The sequence below is a fragment of the Lagopus muta genome, chromosome 13 (genome assembly GCF_023343835.1).
Source record: "Lagopus muta isolate bLagMut1 chromosome 13, bLagMut1 primary, whole genome shotgun sequence".
In the NCBI taxonomy this organism is placed as follows: Eukaryota; Metazoa; Chordata; class Aves; order Galliformes; family Phasianidae; genus Lagopus; species Lagopus muta.
Window position 1 is genome coordinate 14,589,936 of NC_064445.1, and position 7,848 is coordinate 14,597,783.

Below are 7,848 nucleotides of genomic sequence, written 5' to 3' on the forward strand. Positions count from 1 at the left end.
AGTAGGTGCTGCTGTGTGTCTAAATGTGGAATCTTTCTTTCTTCAAAAAAAAAAAAAAAAACCAAACCCCAAAAAACCCACAAAAAACCCACAAAAGTGAAGTTTTTAATATATATGAATATGTTTTTAAGGATTAGTTCTTGTGCATACGTGCAAAAACGTATTTCAGTGTACTTTACTCCCACAGTAAGCACTCGTTAACGTTTTTATCTTTTGCTTCTTGTATGGTTGAGCTCCAAGTGACGCACAAGACTGGTGTAAAGGCCTGCACAGTCACTTGCAGACAGCGCAAGAGCATTGTCAGCTTTTGTATTGCTTTACCCAGAACAAAGATCTCTTTAATGCCAGCAATCCTCTCCTCCTCCCTGTAAATTGCACTGCTGCTGGAGCTGATGCTCTTGCTGGCAGGCATGTCTACCCCTGCAGCTGGGCTATTAGCTTGAACTAATATGGGCTTGGCAGAGAGCATGCGTTAGGATTGGGTACCCGGGATCAATATGTTGGCTTTGAGCATGTCATGCATTTCTCTGTGTGCACAACTTTGTTTTCCTCCAGCCACTGCAAGGCATAGCTCCTCTAGTCCCTGGTTGTTTTTGTAGGGCACAATATTCTTAACTGCTGAGACAACCGATGAAACAAAACAGACTGCTTTTCCCCTGAATTACATGGGCTATGATTCCTGTTCTTTCTGGTAGTGCCGCACTCTTTGCCACACACTAGATGCTGTCAAACCCAGAAGTCCTTCACTGGGGCTTTATTCAAAAGATGGGGAAAAAAGAATCTACTCTCCTCTCTTACTCTTCACTGGAGCAAACTCACATTTAGTCTGATGTGTGTGAATTGGTCACGCGCCATTTCCTTTTCTGCAGAAGTTGATGCTGGTGAACTCCTATCTTCAAGTGAGCGTCAGCCCATCTGAAGTGTGTGGTATCTCTGGTTTCTACCACTTGTGATACACGAAATAGTGACACAGCTCATCATTTCAGCAGAGAGGCAAAGCTGGAAGGTGAAGAGCTGCTGCTCAAGATGTGGCTCTGCCAGTCTGAGTTAAGTGCTTTACATTGGAAATAGCAGTGTGACAGTTCCCATGCAGCTTGCTTTTCTGAGTATTTGGCCATGAGAATTCTCCAACTGGCCATGAAAAAGGAAAAAATATTTACTAGGAATTTAAAAGGATAAATGGCCCTTATGTGCTTTTACTTGTCAGAATTTTTGCCTCAGTTTTGAGTGGGATTTTAGAAGGGGATCTGCTTTAGAAGAGGTTGGTTGTTTTTTTTTTTTCTATCAGTTACCATGTAAAAATCAAAGTGTTTTAGATGCTTTCCTGGCTTTGATTTGTTTTGTATTCCCATGAATGCCTACTGTTTTGAGGGTTAGGGGAGATGCATCCATGGCAAGTAATGTGCTGAGTTCTGTAATGCTGGCATTGCTGAGGATGGCTTAAATCTCATCTGTGAGCTTACATTAGTACTGCAGGAGAGAGGATTTTAAAGGTCCCATTGCAAGCGTTCCTGGCTGCTGCTCTGCAGCCCAGGCACTCAGACTGCAGTCCCCTATCACTCACCGAGGGAAGGAGATGCCTTTGCCAGCTTGGAGCCAATGCCAGAAGGATCAGATGGGCACCAGAAGAGTTCTTAGCAATTTGTTAGTGACTTGCATGTTAATAACACTAAAATACTTCATCATGCTACAGTAACCAGAAGCACTTAGGGTCCACCTGAATTTATGGTTTTCCAGAAGTGTCTGAGGGTTACAGTGCTTTCTTTTACCTGCTGTGCTTACACATACAGAATTATTAGAGAGCATTCTTGTTGAAGCATCAGAGGGATGGTCAGGCAAGTTTTTTTAAGTGATACTTCCTTAAATGCAAACAGCTCTGCCCTGCCATGGTCATACCTATCTTCAAAAAGATATGCTTAGTATGGCACAGACATCTGCACAGCTGACTGCAGGGACATCTTATACCTGGCTACTCCATCCCTGATGTAATGGTTTTTCTGTCAGTTTTGCTTTTGAAAGATTTCTTATATACAACAAAAAGATTTTTTTAAATTCATTGTCAGTTTGTATGAGACCTCAGAGCTTTTTCTTTCTCCTGCCCTCCTTTCACCAGAAATCTATGTGATGTTGCACAGATTAGGAGCTGGCCTGATGGTGTCACACCCAGTCACATCACTCACATTGGCAGGCATTACTGACACAGCCTAATGCAATCTGACTGATGTAATCAGACATGATGTCTCTCACAGTGCTGTGTCACCCTGAAAGATCTGGAGAGATGCAGGTTTCACAAAAACTCTGTTAGGAAAACAGATAACCCAGGGCATCGTTTCTAGCAATGGGCACCCAAAAGAAGTAGTTTATGGTCAGAAAAGCACCAGCATGCTGGCTTCATTTCCTGAGGGAGCTGATGTTTTCTTCAGACCACTTCAATGAACCTCATTTAGAAAAGAATTAAAATAACTTTTTTTCGATATTAACTGTTCCTCACCTAAAGCACAGTGGCTTCTAAAACTGATTTCCTGTGCCTTCCACTTTGGGATATGCAGCTTTCGAAATGTGTTGGGTTTCAAGGAGCTGATGTGACATGTGCCATGTTTGGTGCTCACAAGGGCAGATAGCCCCATGGGCTATATTTCAAATGCACAGAAATTTGGAAGGGATTGTATAGCATCAGCATCATGGTTTCTGTGCACCTTAGGTGTGGAGCCTGATAGCATTTTTACTATTATTACTAATAGTAATAGTGATTACTAATACTAATGGTATTTTTACTATTCTTGCAGCTTATCTACTGTAATGGAAATGTCTCAGTTGCAAACGAAGCTTGGATTCTCACTCTTTGTGTAATCAGAACAGGGATAATTTTTCTCTTATCATTAGCAGCAGAATCCAGATTTGAAATGTTTTGAAATGACCGTTTTCTGAGTTGATCTGGATCACTACATTCAAGGTTCAATTGTAGCCTTTGTGACCTGTGGATCAGAACATGAAGCTGTAGGTTCACTGAGGTCATTGCCAAGCTTCCCAGTTACTTTAGCATGGCAAGGTCGAGCATGGCGAGCACACTTTAGAAACTGACTGAACTTGTTGTAGAAAGAAAATTGTCCAGCTTGTTAAAGTAAGGATTGGCTTAGGAATGCTGTGTGAAATACCACTGAAGCATATGTTAATCAGCCTCATTTTTGTCCCTCTAAACAAGTGAGAATGGAAAATTCCATTGGACGAGGGGAAACAAAGATCAAGAACAATGAGAGAAATAGTTAGCTAAGATAATATTGCTTGCAGTCTTCTTTTGATTTAGTTTGACTTTCTCTTACAGATTTTGCATTTTAGGCTTGTTTAAACATATTAAAATATGTATCAGAGATTTGGGGTCATGTCAACGTGTACAATGCCAAACACAGTGAGGTCCTAAGTCCTCATTTGGGATTAATTCATGTGACTAAAATTAAAATAATGAATATTAATTTTGTTCTGGATTCATAAATTAGTTATATCAGAGATACCACCAAGCTTACAGGGAAGGCTGTAATTAAAACAGATCTTTAAATTAATGGGTTGGACATAACTGTGACTGTCAAAATTGTTTTAAAAATATAGCACTTCATCTGCACTTCAGTCTTCATCTCCAGAAATATCTTTTCATTTATGTTTTTAAACCCGTGTTTCTAACTTGAAGTTTTTTTTTCCCTTGAAGTGAATATCAATGCAAGTAATTTGTGCTTAAAATAAAATATGGGAAAACAAATGTATCTCTATTTGCATGTCTGTCACCAGCATTTTAATGATCTCTTTACAACTTTGCTGTCTCTGAAGTTCGACCCACTTTAGGATCCTCAGCTTAATTTGCATTCAGCATTATTTTGCTATTTTTGGGAAAGATTGGTTTAGGAAGCAATTTTTATACAATGTCTGTGTAAAATATCGGAGCATGACCACAGATTTGCTCAGCTCAGGGACCCACTGATACCTCAGCAAAAAGTCGTTATGGCAATATCCTGACCTTGCTTACTGTTGGAATAGTTCAGGTGGAAGAGACCTCTAAAGAATGTAACATATCACAAAGCATGCTTCTGTTTTGTCCTTTGGAGGGGGCTGTCTGAACATGTTGCAGTGCCAGTCCTGTGCTCCTTGGGAGAGCAGGTGGGTTGTGTTTGGTGGGCATCACAATTATACTCTAATTATTAAGTAATCTGTAGTGTTCAACGATGTGGTGGGTGAAAAAGGCCCTCTATTTTCCTCATTAATTACACAGGGGCAGCAGCTGGAATGCTAAGTATGCTGTGTCATTCTAGGTGCAAATTAATTAACACCAGCAGGCAAGGCACCCCATGGTGTCACTGTTTAGTCAGTTTTCTGTGGAGATTCACACTTTAATTGGAAAAACAGTCTTGTTTTGGTGTTCTCAAGACACAATAAAAACAAATGAAAAAAAAATTAGTAACTGATATGTCACCTTATCACAAGTCTTCTTCTAATGAAGAGGCGATTCTTCTGTGACAAACATTCTCCTGTCATTAATGAAGGAAAATGAAGAGGGGGAAATAAAAACAACAAAAATCTAGCAGAAGCTAAGCAAAGGAAATAAAAAGCAAGCAAATGCTATCATTTTCCATTGCAGACACTGCCAACTCCTGCTCAGAAAACCAGCATCTGAAGTGGTTCATCCATGCTTTTTGATGATACTTTAGAGTAATTTGCAATTATTGAGGAAATCTGGTTCTGCAACATGATTAGAATCACCTGGATGGAAGCAAGAGCTGTCAGGAGCATTTTAAATGCTCACACTGATGCTGTGTGACAATATGCTGGTCAGACACAACATTGTAAGTCTCTAAATTACTGTGCTAAGTCTCCTAGAGGAAAAAGAAACTGCTTTAAAAAAGTAACAAGAGCAATTCTGTGATAAATACAGTGACTGGAACAGATAGAGCAATGAAGTTTGTTCATATGTTAAATGTATTTGGTTATGGTTGATCAGAAAGTATAAAAAAGTGCTATCAGTGTGGCTAATATGCGTGCTCAGAGATAAAAAGTCTTTCTGGTTTCCCATTGGTAAGCATTTAAGAGGAGCGTTGGAAGAAAGTTTATATAAAGACAGGATGCAGAGGCGTGGTTCTGAAATATTAGGAGATTTTCTTCTCTGGTTTGCTGACAATAGTATATTTGAGAACTCATGTTCAAGAAGGCAGCCCATGGAAATCCATGCCATGGAAATAATTGTCTTTACCAGTGTTTGTAAACACCATGCGGCAGCACACGTGCTGTCATGCTGTTCTTTGGGTCATTTGACTTGTCTGTCATTGTGCATTTGGAAGAGAGAGAATTTGTGGCACAGAGAAGGACTGAGAGAAAGAATAGCAGTGATTTTATCCATTACTGCTTCTGCTAGATTCTTTCCTCCCCTTCCTTTCTGTGAATTGGTAAACTAATGCTAGTAGCCACAATAAAGCTTCCCACCCACACATTTGGCCAAATCTGTCATGTTGCTGGCAACATCTCTTTTCTACAGAACGTGTCAGCATGCTCATGTTAATACACAGAAAGATCAGAGTTGTTGGGGAGTTTTATTGTAAAATTTGTGTCTGAAGGGTTGCTGAGTTTTTCTTGTTAATCTGAAAAGTTTTAAAAATCAGAAACAAATTTTGCTGCAAAGGGTCGGAAGCAAATAAAACTGATGTAGAGGAGCATGCTGCTAATGGGGATTACTGTTAGAGAAAGACTTAGCTTTTTCATCTCTACCCTTGGATAAATCCACATCTGTTAACCCTGCTGATACTGCAGTAACAGGTTCTAGGATTTTTCTTCCATCTCATCAGCTGCAACTATGATCATAGGCTGTTAATCTGCAAGGATATTTTCAGGTATATTTATTTAGTGCATAGGTTGCTCCAAAAGTAATGTTTCCTATTTATTTCCATGGAAACTACAACGGAAGAACACAACGATAGAACAAATTCTCAGCTACAAAACACTATTTTTCAATATAGTCACTACTATTAGCTGTGCATTTTCACTAGTGATGAACAAGAGCCTGCGTGCCACATTCGTACAAATCCCACTTTTTCACAGTTGCTATGATGGTGTCACTGCTGGTAAAATGGTTGCCTGCACAGTCCATCCTTCATTGGCCCAAATCTGTTTGGAAGTTAGAAGGTGCCAAATATGGTAGGTGTGGCAGGTCCAGCTGAATTGACAGTGTACTCCACGGTGTTCTAACTGGAATGGGGCCTGGCATTACCATGATGAAAAAGAAAGATTGTCTTGTTCTCTGGCCTGCCTCTGGAAGTTTGAGCCTCCAGCTTAGTCAGCATCAGGATGTCGTGGCTGGAGTTGGTGGTTTGTCTGAATTCCAGGAAATCCAGAAGGATCACCTCTTTCTTATCCCCAAAAACAGTGCACGTCAACTTACACGCTGAGGGGCTGCATTCTGCAGTTTTTGTTTGATGGTAAAGTCACATGTCACCACTCCATGGGTGTGCTGTTTTGACTCTGGCTTGTAGTGCCACCGCATCTTGTCACCGGTAATGATGTGATCCAGGAAACTGTCACTTTTACTTCACTTTAGTCCAATGGGTTTTGACAAACTTGCATACAGTGTTATTTCTGATCCTCTGTGAGCATTTGGGGGACCCACCTGGTGTAAACTTTGCGATATTCCCATGTTTCCACCGTAGTTTCCAATGTTTTGGAGCTGAAATTCAGCTCCATACACAGTTCCTTTGTCATAAGCCACCAATTCACGTGGATGAGCTGACTGAAATGCTCTTCCTTTCATGGTGTGACAGTTGTGCATGGAACGTGGCTTGTCTTTCCCATTTGTGCCATCACTGCAGAAACACGCCTCACGGTGCTGGCATTCACTGTTTGGTCTCAATAACCGTTCAGCAAGTAAATGTTAGTGGGTGCTATTTTATCTGCAGGGGAATTCAGTTCCACCCCTTTGATCCATATGCTCTTCCATATTAGACACCATTCTGTCAGACTGCCTCTCTGCTGCCATCTGTTACATGGCAACAAAATGTAATGGGATATGGGTGGGAAGGTTCAGCCTCTACTCCCGTCCCACCAGCATCAGCCCCTGATGTTACAGGCCAACGCCATAAAATAGATTGCATTGCTTTCAGAGCAAGCCTCGTGTATCTACTTGAAAATAAAGACAAATGAAAGCAAATAGAGCCTGTTTTCTACAATGCCACAAGTGACATTTCAGACTGGCTATGCCTTAATATAAAGTTTGAGATTGTTGTACAAGTGCTCAGTGATTTTCCTAATTCATGAATAATTCCCTAGATTATGCAGAAGAGAAAGTGAGATGGGAGAGAAATCACTTTAAGGAATAGAAAATGCTGTGATTGTGACTGTAAATGGTTAGGGGAGATTCCCAGAAGTTTGTTGTGTCTGAAGTAGCTTTAATTCTTCTTTTTTGGAGCTGCTGCTACCCCTGTACATCAGCTGTCACTTGTGCTTCCTGAGAGCACACATATGCTTGTCCGCAAGTCACGGGCTTGCCCAGCTATGGACTTGGATGAGGAGGATAGGCAGGCAATAAGAATTGATTTGTAATCCTTCACATTTTCCTTCCAGATGGAGGAGGGACAATTTCAAATTAAAGCAACTTTTCTTCTGCAGAAAGCAGATATATGCTTGTATCACTCCAAATTAGCATTAGACAATATTTTATCATTGGGAAGTGTCATGCTGCTTCTCTGAATAATGCAACGTGGGCTGACCTACTTTAATGTTGAAACACTGATTCACCTGTCAACATTTGAGAGGAAATGGAAATATTTGTTCTTGTCTTCAGATGGAAGTACAAAACAAAAGCAGATGTTTGCAGGCGTG

General features: G+C 40.6%; 1 long non-coding RNA gene across 2 annotated transcripts in view; it reads left to right on the top strand.

Moving 5' to 3' along the window:
* Positions 1-3,728, top strand: part of LOC125699655 (uncharacterized) — a 63,508-nt gene extending 59,780 nt beyond the window's left edge. For both annotated transcript variants that reach the window (XR_007379644.1, XR_007379646.1), the window contains one exon: positions 2,787-3,728. This is a non-coding gene — a long non-coding RNA (uncharacterized LOC125699655). The remainder of the gene's footprint in view (positions 1-2,786) is intronic.
* The last annotated feature ends 4,120 nt before the right edge of the window (positions 3,729-7,848 follow it).